The sequence below is a fragment of the Lagopus muta genome, chromosome 8, assembly GCF_023343835.1.
Source record: "Lagopus muta isolate bLagMut1 chromosome 8, bLagMut1 primary, whole genome shotgun sequence".
Classification (NCBI taxonomy): domain Eukaryota; kingdom Metazoa; phylum Chordata; class Aves; order Galliformes; family Phasianidae; genus Lagopus; species Lagopus muta.
Window position 1 is genome coordinate 2036497 of NC_064440.1, and position 16056 is coordinate 2052552.

General features: G+C 41.7%; 1 long non-coding RNA gene across 1 annotated transcript; it reads left to right on the forward strand.

Annotated features, from left to right (window-relative positions):
• Positions 1-180: 180 nt before the first annotated feature.
• On the forward strand, positions 181-16046 carry LOC125697220 (uncharacterized). The gene is made up of 4 exons (XR_007378731.1): positions 181-396; positions 8738-8839; positions 11494-11656; positions 15269-16046. It is a non-coding gene; the product is annotated as an uncharacterized LOC125697220 (long non-coding RNA).
• Positions 16047-16056: the final 10 nt, after the last annotated feature.

A 16056-nucleotide genomic window follows, 5' to 3' on the forward strand; every position in this document is an offset into this window, starting at 1 on the left:
CTCCCTGCGCCATGGCAAACATGGCGGACATTAACCAAAGCGGCCAGCGATCCCGGCAGCCACCGCGAGAGTCGGGGGGGGGGGGGGGGAGGACGGGACGGAGGGAGGGAGGCGGAAGGAGGGAGGAGGCGGTGGCCGCGCTGCGCGCGCAGTCAGAGGCGGTGCTGAGGAGAGCCGAGGAGGAATAGGGCGGGTGGATGCTTCGGTTCTCCGTGCTTCAGTCAGCCCGGGGGCTCCGCTCTTCTCCAGGTGGGCTTTCGGCTCACCGATCTGCCCGAAGGAGCGGGTAGTGCTGAGACAGCGGGAAGGCGGCCCGCCCAGTCAGTGTCAGTCAGTCAGTCACCGTGCCCCTCAGCAGCTCTACTTCACAGTGAAGGACTGCAGGGAGTTTTGCAGGTGCCGCATTTTTACCTTTAAAGGTGTTTTGTTTCGGTTTTAACTTAACAAATGGGAAAACTGGGACGATCAGGTGCTGCCCAGGCTGTGATTTCTTGGGGTCAGACCAGTGAGTGACACTCGTCAGGATTTGCCTTAGCAAAAGCTGCTGGTAGTGAGCCTGAGCGTGCTCCTTCCTTGTACTTTGGGATTAAAACACATTTCTAAATACAGTTAGGCTAACAAAAGTTAGCCGTGGAGGTTCAGGATGGATATCAGGGACAGGCTGTGGGCAGCGCACAGCTCCCAGGGCAGCCAGAGCTCAGGGAGAGCTGGGACACCAACCTCAGCCATAGGGATTGACTGATGCTCTGTGGGAACGGGGTTGGACTCGCTGGTCCTCGTGGGTCCCTTCCAACTCGGGATGTTCTATGATTAAATTAAACTGCCTGCAGCTCCCTGCCCTCAGAGCTCTCACATGCTGTGCAGAAGGAGAAGGGGTAAAAGCCATACACTCCAATTAATATTACAGACAAACATTTCAGAAACAAACTCGTGCCCGTTCAAAAATATTCCTTCAAGGATTTCATGTAGTACTCTCTACATGGATTTAATCTTGAAGAGGTGCAGAAGTTCCACATGCTGCAAATTACAGAGTTTCTTGTTTTGTGTTGTCTGCATGTCCAGAGCAGTGTGTTCGCTTGTGCTCTTCTGCTGTAAAAATGCCTTGCTCCTGTTTGTTTTCTCCCTCTTTCAAAATACACAAACAGGAACAGCTAAACAGGAACAAGGCATCCAAATTTTTGAAGAGTGTCCTCAACATGGAGAGACTAAGCCCAAGTCCCCATACAGACAAAGCCACAGTCCTCCGGTGTCCCAGATCTTCTCACATCTACCCAATATATTGCTTTATCATAGAGTCATAGAATCATAGACTGGCCTGGGTTGAGGAGGACCACAATGCTCCCCCAGTTCCAACCCCCTGCTGTGTGCAGGTCGCCAACCAGCAGACCAGGTTGCCCAGAGCCACATCCAGCCTGGCCTTGAATGCCTGCAGGGATGGAGCATCCACAGCCTCCTTGGGCAACCTGTAACAGTGCATCACCACCCTCTGTGTGAAAAAATCTGCAAAGCCCGTCACGTTTCCAATACATCATCACTTCCATATTATATTGACATCATAAATATTGATATCTTGAGATCAGATGGGCTGCTTTTTCTTCTTTCCACCTTAGAACTCTTGCAGGGGTTGTCACTGCAATATGCTGGCCCCGGAATAAACTGACACTGTTAGGCTGATAAGCTTTGACCATGTCACACTTTGGAGTACAGTGTTGACTGTATCTAAGATTCTATTCCATTTTTCTTTTTTAGAAGAAAAACAAAAAACAAACACAAAAGATTGTCCAAAAAAGTTTAGTCTCTGAAATGCAGTTGATTTTTGGTTACCTTATGCATTTGTTATCTATGTGGTTTTATATAGAAAGTGTATACTGTTCTTGATAAACGTGTGATTTACAAAATGAAGAATAATGAATTCTGTCAGCTAGAGAGAGATAAGGAAGATGGAACAAATGCACTAACTCACAAGAAGAGGAAAAAAAAAGCAGAAATAACTTTGTGCTTATGTCACATAGATCAGAATTATCTTGGGAAAGAAATCTGAAAATTATGTTAGATACTCCTATGAAGGCATCAGGTTAATGTTCAGTTATGTAGTACAAATATGAAGAAATGAAATTTTAAATTGATGAGGAAAGGAACAGAGAAGATATAGTGCATCCCAGTCTAGTAAGTCTTACTTATAATTCCCTTAAACATTTTTGTGTTCACAGACAATTCTTGACTTGCATTGGAATTAACACCCTTTTACACAGAAGCTCATCGTAAAGCAGTTCAGAACTCAACACCAGTCTTGCTTGTAGTAGCCCAAACTTTGTGTGAGATGCATTCAGCAATCTTCCCCTTTACAGGAATGTTTAACATTTCTGTAGCTTTTAGCTCAGTAGTTATAGGAAGCAGCCAGACTTCGAACACTTGACGTTGGTTTGCTATCACCAAAGTGATTCACAAGTGGTTGGTAGAGGCAGATGGTTGCCATTTTCCAAAGAGTAATTGCAATGCACTTGTGCAACAGCTTTAGTTTCTCAGTCTTACTGTGCAGCAACAATCAGGAGATTGTAAGTGAAATTAATCCTGAGCTGGAAACGGCACTTTTGTGCATCTTCCTTAGAACAATCAGAGCCCAACAGCTGCGTCTGAGAAACTGAAAGCTGTCATAAGGATAGTGATATTAACTGTTTCATCTAAATGAAGGTGGTAGCAAAGAGAGCTCTGTAGCTCTTGGAAGCTCAGAAGCTAGGTTAGCATTTTGATGATGATCTAATTAAAGAATGAAAATACTGTGACTGTGCCCACACCGGGCAACTGTCTGAAGTTGTCTTAATTATCAGCTGCTAAACTGAGTGTTTAAAGCAAACGATGAACTGCATTCGACCTCACCTGCCAGGACCCAGCTTCACAAGTTAAAACAGGTAGTTAAAATTGCACTCAAATGTGAACTTCCCCTACACAGTTGACAAACTAAAAGGGGGATGAATTCCACTTTAAGAAAATGAAGTGCATTTTCAGCTCATGGTTCCTGAGTTTTCTGTATTATGTGGGTTCTCTTACAGCCCTGCTGTAGAGATAACATGCTTTATAAGGTGAGGTTAGCTTTGTGGAACAGGCAGTTCCTCCTGAAATACTTCTTCAAGAAGTTAAAAGACAAGGACTTTCCTTTTTCTGTGCATTTTGTTCTTTTCCACAGCTTAAGCAACAGCAATAACAAAAGAACAGAAATGCAACGCATTTACCCTTAAGGTGGCTCTTAGTTCTGAACTCATCCCATTATTTTATTTCCACAAACAATGCAATTCTTTTAGAACTTTGCCCTGCAGTGTGCTGGAGTTTTTTCATGTAGCTCAAAAAGCCACTGCATATATCTGAACATGCCCAAAACTAAAGTTTCAACTTACATTAATACTTAGTGTAGCTTAGCTTTAAGCCAGAACCATACATCTTTTCTGTACATCCTTAGATCTCCTCATCCTGTAAAATATTACAGGTTTTCTGAATAATTCAAGCAATAAAAAGTATTGTGAGCAGTACCTGACCTCTAGATAATTTGCTTTTGATGGCGAAAAAGAGCCCCAAAGAACATTTCAAACTTGAGCAGTTGAATTGTGACAATTAATTACAGACACCTGCATAACATTTAGCACCAGGAATGCTTGCTCACAGCATAGCTGCCTGAAGAACTGCAATATCTGGCAGCTTATTTGCAAGTGTTTTCTGCTTTTCATTGATGAAATGTACATCTTGGATCATTAGTGTCACATCAAGCAAAAGCCAAAATTTTGATGTCAAGGTTATGGTGACATGAAGAATTGTCAGTGTATGTTATTGAAATGTGATGTCATGAGCATGTAATGATTATTTGTTTTATAGGTTGTTTCCTTGTGAGTACCAGATGTTTTTAAAGAAATGTGTGGACTGTATAGAAACACAGATAGCCAGCAGTGGTCAGTGGCCTCTGCAAAGGCATGGAGTAGTTCCTTAGAAACGACTGAAGTCTTGAAAGATAATGAGAGTATTAGGATGCTGAAGACTTGACTGTAAATACTCAAAAATAATCCCCAAGATTGGAAATGTACAGAAAATTATCTTTGTGTTCTGCAGCATTCCAGATCCTCGCAATGAGGATGTGGAGAAATCCCTGTGACAGCGATGCTGATGATCCCATGAACAAATATTTCCAAAGTCACTCATACAGCTATTGTACATTTGGGATTCCTGTCTTGGTAGCAGCAGCAGCAGCCTCATTATAGAGTATTTGGATCTCATGTTTAAGTAAAGCTTCACTGGAAGGGAACCTAAAAGCAGCCAGGAGGCTGGCTTAGTAACTTCAGCACAAGGAAAAGTGCTGAGCTTTCCAGGAGATATATGAATGGACTAGGGGAGTCTTTTTAAAGGTTATGAAGTCCTTCTTTCTCCCTAGGTCTGAGAACTCCTATTGAAATGAAAGAAACCTCTGTCCTATTCATTTCAAAGGGAGTTTTGTCAGGAAAAAGAGCTTGATCAAAGTAGCTACTAAGCATTCTTAGTGGCTAATGTTTGGAGTTCAATGTATCAGCTGTTCCAAACCATTTCTATTTCAAATTATTCAAAGGCTTTAAGCAACTGGCTCTCTGCACGTTTTCCTCTTTAAGATTACCAAAACCTATCAGCCAAAATGTGAAATCTGGTATGGAATAGCTTCTCGGGGCATTTAAAGAGCTGAACAAAAATTAGAAAATTAAGTTAAAATCTTCATCCCAACAACGGGCACCATATAAAACTAAATAAAAGGGAAGCTATGGAAATAGCTGATTCCCAAAACTACAGCAGGAAGGTAAAATGATGAAAGATTCTCGAGCTAGAAAGCAGCCGGAAGCTCCTCATTTACTTTTATACTAAAAATATCTTTGTCAAGAAATAGATGTAAAAGGAAAGTATACTTTCTGTCTGAAGATTAGCAAAGGTATTCAGAGAGGTCACTGATTCATTAAAGAACCCTGGGCAGTTGTTTCTTACTGTAATCCTATTGTGGATTCTTAGTCAAAAGAGAAATGTATACTCTACGGAGACTGTTGCCTTTTATGACCCAATTCAGCAAGCAAGTTAACAGCAGTACAATTATGAAATCAAATGTATTTGTCTTAGAATTATCCTCCATAGAAGTACACAGCCAAATGACACACTGCTTTCTTAGATGACATAGCCTTCATAGAAAAACAAGTTTGCCCAACAGCTATCAACCTCTAGGGTTGCGAAAACATTCATTTTAAGAGAGGTCATTCTTAGGTGCTTGTAAAGACATTAACGTTTACTGCATCAGCTGAAATTTGTTCTTCATGCTTACATGCCTGTATCCATCTCTGTCACACAGCAATTGCACAGAGGATATGCAGAGCATCAAGTAAAATCATGAGCCAAAATCATTTAACGCGGCTCAGAAATACAGGAATCTTAAAAGCGAATATACAGCAAAACTCCTGCATTTAAATATAGAGAGGTGTTCTAAAATATTACCACCAAAGTGTTTGGAATAAGGATCTTCATGGCTCAAAATGGATACGTGTATTGAAATTACAGCAATCGCCACTGATTTGAACATATTTGAATCACAGACTCATGGAATGACCTGGGTTGCAAAGGACCACAACGCTCATCCAGTTCCAACCCCCTGCTGTGTGCAGGGTTGCAAACCAGGCTGCCCAGAGCCACATCCAGCCTGGATGTGACATTGTTTAACATTGAAAAATGAGTGAAGTGGTGTCTGCTTTGGTGTTGGACACATCAGAGGGGAGAGGAGATTCCAGAGCAGCAGCACCAATGTGGCATGGTGGATATTGCAGTGAAGATGTGACGTGTTCCCTTCAGTCTCCTGCCTCAGATGCTCACACCCGGGTGGGCAGGCTGCCTCGTGGCTTGGGGGGAACAGCTTTGTGTCATTAAACACAAGATATGAAAGTGAGCAGGAGATGTATAGCATAGCATACCAACCCTCTTCTAGTACATGAGGAAATCTCAGCACAGATCCGTATTTCTCTTAGGACACACAACCGCTCTCTCCTGTTGTTTCTCCCTTCCCCTCAACACAACAAAAGCAAAGAAAACAAAAAGCCTTTGGCACTAAGCAGAACCAGATGAGGTGCGGGAGCGACCGAGCTGCTCTCTTCCTGGTCACTGAGCAGCCAGCTTTCACTGCTGCAAGGCACGTGCTGTGTGACTCAGTGCAACTTGTTTTACCACCAGGAACAAGGCAGCCTTGCAGTGCAGCGACTGGTAAAGAGGAAACCAGTGGTTATGCCTGGAACGAGGAAATCGCTGTTGTAATTGGTACATAATGAGTATTGTATCCCTGCTGCTAAGGTTTTGAAAGTAACAGTAGGCCTTACAAAGAGACATTTATTATGTCACCCAGAAAAATCTAGCAGAGAAAAACGTGAAAAATCGACTTTACAGATGTCCACAAACTTATCCCAACATCTTGCAGCTTGCGAGGCAAATGCGACATCTTGTTGGTATCTTTTGTGTCTTGAGGAGCTCCTCAGCATGTGTTAATAAAGTCATAAAATCCCACGTGTTCTGCCACTTCCCAGGTACATCTGTGGCATTGCTAGGCCAAAAAACCAAGAATCACAGAACATTAAAACTGTGGGATTTTAATTCAGAACCCAGAACAGTGAGGGAATTTTCCTAAAGTGGAATCTGTGAAAAACTGCCCCAGCAGCGTGGGGTGCTCCCTTTCCTTTTAAAACCTTCATCGTTCTGCTGAATTTTACCTTAAGGGTAGAAGTGGATCTGCTTTCTAAAAACGCATTTGCATGCACCAGTAAAAGTAAGAAACCAGGAGATACGTGGAACAGAAATGCTCCAAAAGCTGCATGCTCCCCTAAAACATCACAGTAAGCACTGCTTTCTGGAACAGTGGTCCAGATAAAGTCATTTGTCACGCTGATAAAAACAGCAGCATTCTTCCTGCCCACCCAGTTCTGGGGCTGATAGGATTTGGTTCAGCCTGATCTGAAGCAGCAGTGTGGGGAAAGGCATCTTTCATATGTAATGCTCATTAGAGGCAAGTTGCGTGTCACTTTTCTGGAAGATGGGACCGAAAACAAGCAGAGAAAAACAAGTGTCTCTCAACACCATTGCTGTGATACTATAGACAGAAATATTAGCTTGGTTCCAAGAAAAGTGAAAAGGAAAATGAAAGTGTCACATTGACAATGGATAGTGCAGAGGCAGTGCTGTTTGTACTGTATTCTCTGTGCATAAATTCACAACAACAGAAGTTTTTAGTCTTCTCTTGTCATTTATGCAGTGAACATACAGATGTAGAAGTGTATCTGAGCTCCAGGTTTCTGTAGTTCCTTGCAAAGGGCTGTTTTAAACATGCAGAAGGCTCTTACTATGCAAACAGTATTTCCTTCTCCTGCTCACTGTTCCCTGCTTGATGAGTGATTCAGAAACACCCCAATACATGTACAGTGTGCATATGATAAACACACAACTGCATGCAAAGCCTCACTTCCAGGGAAGCCACACATCTAGTCCAGCTATTGCTTCCTCAGGAGCAATGCTGTGAGCTGAGCACAGCTCAGGGATTTGCTTGGAATTAAGTGCCATTATTTCCTGGAAAGATGGGAGAAGTTTGCTTTCTTACACATTCAGCTTCTTTACACTTGTTTTTTTTTGGGGGGGGGAATACAGTCAAACCCTTTCTGAAAGAGTGAGGAGCATGTTTCCCATTGAGGTGGGTGGTGTGGTGCACCACAAGGAGACACCTGCCTTGGGAGACACCATTATAAGGATGTGAACTCAAATGGTGGAAAGCCAGGAGCAGGTAAAGAGAGGAATTAGTTCCATTAAAAAAGGTATCTCTGGATGTTCAGGACTTGTGTCTCACTGTGTGAGTAATGGCAGTCACACCCCTGGAAGCTTTTGTTTCACGTTGACTTGAGCTTTAGAGGGTATTTTCATACAGCTGAGTCTGATTACGTGTTCCTGAAGTTGGATGTGGAGAGTCTTGTCCTCGTGTCCTGAGCTCAGGTTTGGTGTTTGGACATAACAGCACTGTCTGCAAAACTAAGCTTCATTAAGTAAGGTGATGCCTTCATGTTTGAGTTTCATATGAAAGCTGTGGAAAATTGCAAATGCAATTTATAGATAACTCAAGGCAATATATGTGCAACTACCATAAAAACATGTAGTCAAATAGGAATGGAGAACCCTGAAGAAAAATTGTTTAGTCGTAAGTATTTTCAGTAAGATATTGATGTATTTATCTCTCTGCTGGAGTGGTGCAGTAAGGCCATCTCACTGACCCCTCACTGGAGGGGTTCAGAGTTACCCAGGCAGTCCTTGGGGTCTGCTAAGGCAGCCCATGGGCAGAGCACTTCTCTGTGCCTGCATTCACTCTGATGAGTCTCAGCAGTGGTTACACAGCAGCCACAGCAAGCGTGGACATGTGAAAGGATGTGCGTGCTGCTGTACCTTCATTCCTGTTAGATAACTGCAAGCTGAGATGGTGAAACTTTTGATAGCTCAGTGCTACCTGATTACAGGTGAATGAGGAAAGTGCTTGCACCGAAACACCCCTTGCACTGCAAGGATCTTGGTTCCACCGCAGGTCATTGGTGAAGAGGGAGGATTGCTGACTATTCTACTTAGGCTTTTAAGTAAGCTTTCCTATTGTCAGCTACTCAGTGTACATAGAAAAATGATTGATAGGAAGAGGTGGTGTTTATTTTCATAAGTAATTTCTTTTGTTTTAAAGGAAATGCTAGTGATGTGTACATGGCAACCAGCAGGTCAGGAGAGCTGCTGTAAGGAATGGGAGCAGCTGAAAATAGCTGAAAAGAAGAAAAGAACAGAAAAGGTAAGTTATATCATGTGGAACCATATCTGAAGAGACAGGCATTGTTCAACAGTACTAGAAAACGAGTTGCAGGCATTTCACTTTCTGTGTTACCCAACCATGAGGCACGGTGATGTAATGCAAGAAAGCTTTTGGCAAGGTTTGCTCTGTGCTACTGAGCCTTACTACGATGGCTCTAGTAATAGTGCAATATGCAACACTTGATTACAGGGATTATAGGGAATTTCTAATCCTGGCATCCTGAATAACGTCTATGAGATTAAATATCAGGACACCAAGAGTTTCTGGCTACACCAAGTGTAGGAAAAATCTTGTAAGACAAAACAGTGTCTGGTTCAGTACTTCTGTGAATAGTGTCACTAATCATTCATAGAAACAAAGGAGAAATTCAGAAATGGAGATTACTGCCATTGTATGAAGTAAACGATGCTGGAGTTTTAGCATAGGTCTTTAAGAAGCCCGAGGTAACCTTTCCAGTTTGCCCAAGCATTCAGCATTTGCTCGTGAATTGTGAGCTTTTCTTGATGTCACAGGTTTAGATTTGGTATCAAACTTTCTGATACTCCTGGCGCACAAAATCTTTGTTTTCCTCCCCAAAGTGCTGATAATATAAAACTTACCTAAGCCTGAAAAGAATCTTACGAGCTTGAAAAGAATCTTATAATCTATTTTTAACAAAACGCTCCCCTAGGCCTCATTAGATTTTTAACAGACAGTAGTTTTAGAAAGGATATGCATGAGAGCAATTTGTGAGACAGAAAATACACAGCAAGAAATGTTAAAAAATAGTAATTTTTCTTATATGACAAATCGGAAGCAAAAAGACAGAAAGATTAATTATTGTTTTGGTTCTGAAGGATTCCAAGCCTTCCTCTAATTTTTATCTAATTCCCTTTCTCACAAGCAATTTCACATTGTCAGGTGTGGCTCAAATATTTGTGGTTACTAAGGTAGGTGACATTCCCACTCAGTATCCAAGATGCAGATGGACTTGCTGAGCCATCAGAAAATGTTGTATTTAACTCAAAATTATCTGTTGCCTATTAATGGAATCCTACCTATGAGTTGGATCTGAACGTAGAGCTCAGATCTGCCCATCAGTGAGCAATGTGTGCAATGATGAGGAAACCCTCTACAGTCTATGAATGCAGGGCTGCTTTGCCTATCCAAAAAGCTCTTCTTATAGATCAGTTGCATTATTATATTGTTATTATACTTATCACTTACTCTGATAAGAGCTGAAACAAAAATAACAACACACCTTCTCCTGGAAGAGTGACCATGAAAGGAGCTCTTACCTAAGATTTTCCTATTTATTTTCTGTCTTACTTTGCTTCAGTGATATCTGTGGTTAACGTGTGATACAAACTCAAGCTGAAGCTGAAATAACCAGCATGCTCAGCTCTCCAAGCTCCCGACCACCAGGAGTTTCTATGAACACAATTTTCCCTGCAGAGAATGGGGCTTTCGGTGTCCTGCAGCAATATTTGTATTCCTTAACTTGTTTAACCCTGATTTTTTGGTGTGCTGATGAGTTTCAGATTCATGAGTTTCACTCTAACTTCAGGTATCAAGATGACCAACTCAAAGGGTTATTAATAAAGCAGTGCCCTTGTGTCACTCAGTGCATATTAAAATATTCTGAATTGGCAAGTTATGGTATTGCAGGCAGCTTTCTTTTCCTGCTGGCACCATGGTTTGTTCTTCTCTGATTGCCAATTTGAAAGGGAACAGATGCAATATATGACAAGACAACCACAAAAAAGAAACCGTAGGTCTTTGCTCATTTTTGGGATTATTAATTTTCTGATGGACAACACAGGTATTCTTTCCTCTGCAGGGAAAGGCTGCTCCAGGGCTGCTCTGTGTTCCTCCAGCTCACGTAAGAGCTGTTGCTTTCTACAGCATCAGATGCGATGCCACTTTTCCCTAAGGGTCACGCTGAGTTTTGAGGCATTGTAGTCCATTTGGATTACAGCACACCACTCTGAACATCATCTGTCCATCACAGAATCTATTCTTTGTAGCTTCATAACACTCAGTGAAAACATCAGACTCGTGGTTGTTGGAGCACCTAGCAGTTCCTGCACCATGGTTCCTGCACTTCCTTTCAATGAAATTTCACAGGCACTCTCTTTTAAGATACATGGGGTTGGTTTGTTTGGTTTTTTTTTCGAATGCTTTTCTTCTTTACAACTCCTAGCTTATGTGCCCATTTTTTAAAAGTGCAATTTCAGATAAATCCCTGTTATCCTGGGTGCAAGAGCCCTCTTGGTTAAAGAGCCGTTTGGTGACAGGTTGAAAGATTCAGTGCAAGTTTGCAATGTTCATAGGAAAAGCAGCAAGCAAAATATCAAAATCTTCAAGAAAGGTCAATTTGATGTCAGCAGCACCAGGGCACAGGATGTGGGGATACTGAGTGCTCTGCTCCCGTAGGTGTGGTTAGTGGCAGGCAGCCAGGCTGGCATCACCACACCCAGTGCAGCTGTTTGTTACCAGACACTTCCACAAAACAATATTTATGATTAATTTAGGAACAGACTTGATGAAACAAGTTTAATTTCAGGTATCTCCAGCAGTCTGCTTAGGTATGTTGTTAAAATCTGTTCTGTTAGTTTAATCCACTAAATTACCTCTCTGTTTTGCTCCTGAAGTTTGCTTTTGTTGGGGATGCAAGAAGCTGCCTGAGATTCTCAGCCTCCTCTGCAGTCTCGTGGTTACTCTGATGACTTCACTCTTCTGCCGTGGCTCAGTGTGACAACCTGTACCTGGTAAATAAAGCATCTGTATGTAGAATAACAGAACCAGCAAAGAATGGTAAGGAGAAGGTTTTGAGAATGCTTTAACAGCACAGAACAGGTCATTTCACTAGCAACTCAGTTTTACAGCAGTTAATTGTATTCTAGATGGATAGATTAATATTCTTATGCTCAATAGTTGTAACTCCTTTGATTCCTCTCTGATTAACACAAAATGTATTTTGGGGATAACAACAGAGCCTGTATTTTGGGTAGGATTTTCAGTTCTCAAGTTTTGCTTTGAGAAGTATCCAGTATAATCTTAAATACGTAAACTGGCTTAAATCTTCCTACATGCAAATTTTCTAGAATATATTTTCAAAGTAATGATTTTAAGCAAGTGCTTCATCGAAGCATGACACGTGATTGCCAAACAGACTTATGACTAAGCCAACACATAGTTTGTTCAGTGGGACCAAAATTTGTTCCAGTGTGATTCATCAATGAGTAAGAACGATGCTATCTGGCATTTTAGTCTAAGCACAGATTTGAGTAATGACCTGAATTTTTTGAGGAGCAGCTAGCTAAGCAAGAAAAGGAAAAGAAAAAAGAAACAACTACAAAGAATTCTGTAGTTGATATCATTACCTATTTTCAGCTATGTGAGTCAGTGAGCTATCACATGGATTTGCACAGAAATATCAAAGCAAATCCCACTTCAAACCCACACCACTTCCCAATATATACCCTCACTCGTCAATTCCAACAAGCCGAGTTAACATATGTTTGTCTGAAATACAGATCAGAACTATGGCAACAATTAACTGTCTTAAAACAAAGACTGATAGCTGAACTGAGAAGAAATATGCAATCAACAAATGACATTTGCTGACATCAATAGGAAGGGTCTGTAACACGTGCAGAGATTGAAGGTGGCAAATTTTTTTGCAAAATTGCAATGAAGATTCTAAAAAGACAGAGATGGTGACTTGTGTGGATATTCTTTAGTAACAACGATTGAATCAGCTGCAGCTGTCATGAGAAGACTGAAATGCAACATATTTCTTCAATATTATAAACTTCCTTTGGTATAAACACGAGGTACCTCTGGATTCGTGAGAGAATCATTATTCGTAGTGGTTTATATTTTGAAACACAAACCAATTAGTGTAGCAGGGGAAAGCACAACTCAAGCTGTTAGAGGATATTTCCACTAAATTGTGTCCTAGCAGAAGATGAAACTTTGACAAAATTTCATTTTCTTTCTCCAGTATTGCACAGTGATGCAGAAAAGCAACTACTTGTCCAGTACTGGACAGCAAAGCAAGAAGAGGTTGTAATGTGGTAAAGCAAATACTCCCAACAACGTAAGCAATACTGAAAATCAGATCTTCTCGTTGCTTGTCTGTGCTCTTATTTGAGCAAGATCACACAACAAAACAAATGAGCAAGAAAATAAGTGATGTTTATTGTGGCTTTTGTTGGGAAATACCTTTACCAACTGCCTTTGGCCTGTAGCTGATTGAGCTGTGGATCAGGACTGCTCAAAAGAGAGGATAGCTGAAGCCCTCCGAAGATGTAAATCCCAGTGAAGGAGGCACACATACCATGTTATTCAGGGACAAGATGGGCCGCACTATGGGGCTTGTTAAGAACCAGCTGGGGCTGTTCTGAAAGTCAACTGAACTTCTCCCAATACTGCAGGCAGTAGGAGCTTTAGAAATAGTACTGCCAGGCATGTTCCTCAGCTAAGAGATCAGGTTTCTGCTTCTGTCCTGGGACTGCGAATACGGAAGTCAGTCACCAGTCCAGTGATCACCTCAATCAGCTGCATGCCTTATAACACTATATTTTGTATCAATTTTCTGTATTCAGACTTCACAGCCTGAAACCCAGTGTCAGATTCTAATTCTAGCTGCTAAGAGGGGTGTATATGTCAGTGTATAGGAAGCACGAGCAGTTGATGCGAGGGGCTTGGCTGGGTTGGTTGGGAGCAGGGAGCAGCTCAGCAGACTGTGGCTGTAACATACCTCTTTGGAAGATGCTCTGGGAGAATACACTAAGAAAAGCTTCCCTGAAGTCACTGAAAAACTGAACAGATGCAATTGTCTACAGGTTTTAAGTAAGAGCTGATTCAAATTTCAAACAAAAAAATAATGCGAAACTTCAGTTAAGAGGAGCTATTTCCCAGAATAGCAGAGAACAACTCAGGCTGTTGTTTATTTACTTGAAAATAATGGGCTCTGATGCCTTTTTGTAGCAGTAATATCTGAGCTTTAAAAGAAACTTTGTTCTCTAACTTGCATTTTTTCTGAGGAATACAAACTTCTAGAGATTTAACCTATTTGCATGATCCAGAAACAAGCAGAAGAAATGCTATCTTTGGTCAGGAGGTGTGCTTTGCATGGTTTTTGCTTTGCTGAAGAACAAAGCTGAAGTAAACCCTTTTGACTTAGCAAACCAATAGCTCATGGAAATTCTCAAGGAGAAATCTCTTTCTGGTAAGAGGTCACAAAAAAAAAATCAACAAGCAACGATGTCAGCCTCACAGCAAAAGGCCACAGAATCCTAGAATCATTAAGGTTGGAAACAGGAGCTCAGTAACACGTTTATTGGTCATGTTTCAGGAAGAAGCTGGGTATTGTCTGTTCAGATTACTGAAATGATGACCTAGAAGTTGCACTCGTACTGATGGCTAAAGTGTAATGAAAAAATCTTATTTAGCTGTAATTGGGACAGTGCAGGGCTGAAGGCAGGGAGCATGCAAAGCATCTTCCGTTTTTCAGCAATGGTGAAGTAGTCAGACTGCTGGACCACTGCCACAGAGAGAATGAGAGTGGCTTGGAGGTACTACCTGGATGATGCCACCTACTGTATGGTGTGCTGCCCACACTGCCTGCTCCCCTGCAGTCTGCTTGTTAGGGAGCTAATGGGAACGAATGCCATTCGTTTTCTGTTCTACTGTTCCAGGCCCAGGAGAGCTTCACTCCAAACCCACAAAACCAGAGGCTCACATTTACACAGCTGCAACATTACTGTTTGTTTACCTGTGACTGCTCCCACCAAACAGGTCCCACAGGTGTCAGCGTTTTAATCATGTGGTTCTGTTTACAGCTCTTTTAATTAATATTCACCAACCCTTTTCAAAAGTTCAGATCTAAGTACAGGCACAGAAGGCACCTGCTGGCCCCACTGCTCCCTGTCCCCTGGTCCTGAGATGGGGACAGCCCAGCTTGCTGCCTGCACATGTTGCTGATCCTGAGGAAGGGGTGCATTTGCTCTTCTAAAAGTATTTCTTATTTTGAAGATGTTCATCTCCTAAAACTTTTAGGGTCAAAAACCAGCGGGCTGATTACATTTCCAACTGGGTAAATCAAATTCATTTTGCTGCAGGTTCAATTCTCTTTGTGATGCACTTCATTCGCTCTCGCTGCTTAATCTGTTATTTTATTAGATACTTAAGACACCCATATAAAACAGCTAGGAAGAAGATCACTGTAAATAATTGGCAGCAACATCTTCATATTAAAGCTAATTAATAGAAATATGACATTCATGTCCTTTGGAATTTGGCTTGCTTTCAACTTCTCGCTTACACAGTACGAGCAATCACTAAAATATACACAGAGATGCTTTGAGGTTTGTTAGAAACTTCACTTTGCCTGTTTTATATTTATGTATTGCTTAACAGGAAATGATCTCCTCTGAAGTAGAAGCACAGAGGACTCTGCTCCTGAGGACTGGTGCATATCCCAGCCCCACACAGCTGAGAGCGGGGACCGGCGCGATAGCATCTCTCTGTACAGATTCCGTAATTAATTTTAATTTCTTTAATTAAGTATTTAGTCTTTGGGGAAGGAGTATGAAAAAGTTGTTTCATAAACTGACAATGGGCAATTGTTCTAAGTTTCTTATCCTGCAGGCACGCAGGATAATGAGAGCTATAGAAATACTTGGGCAGATTGATTGCACGGAGCAGATAGGAATCCCTTGGCACAATCCTCTCATCTGTTTTCAAAGTAACAGGCACCTCCCAGCTCTTCCAGTGAACATCACTGTTCCCCCGTGCTGCAAGAAGTTAAACCAGCTTTGTCTGAGTGCAGCTAGTGGGGGACAAATATGACAACACTGAAATGAAAGAAATACAGAAGGAAATGGACAGATGGGACTGAATTACCACTCTCTATTGTGAGCAGGACCAAAAAGCAGTGCACAGTAAAAATCTGGAGACATCAGTGATTTCAGATTCAAGGGGAGAACTTAAGAGATTTGTATCCAAATGTATTTTCCCTGCACACGTGGAAGAAATCTTTACAGACTGACTCAAAAAGTGTCCTGTATGATATCATGTGCATGTGTCAGATCAGGAGGTGACACTGGGAAAATGGCCACTAGTCACATTTATTGGACTCCTTGCATTCAGTGCATGGAATGCAGGGGCTTCACTTCAACACTACAATTTCTCCAGCAAAACAAATT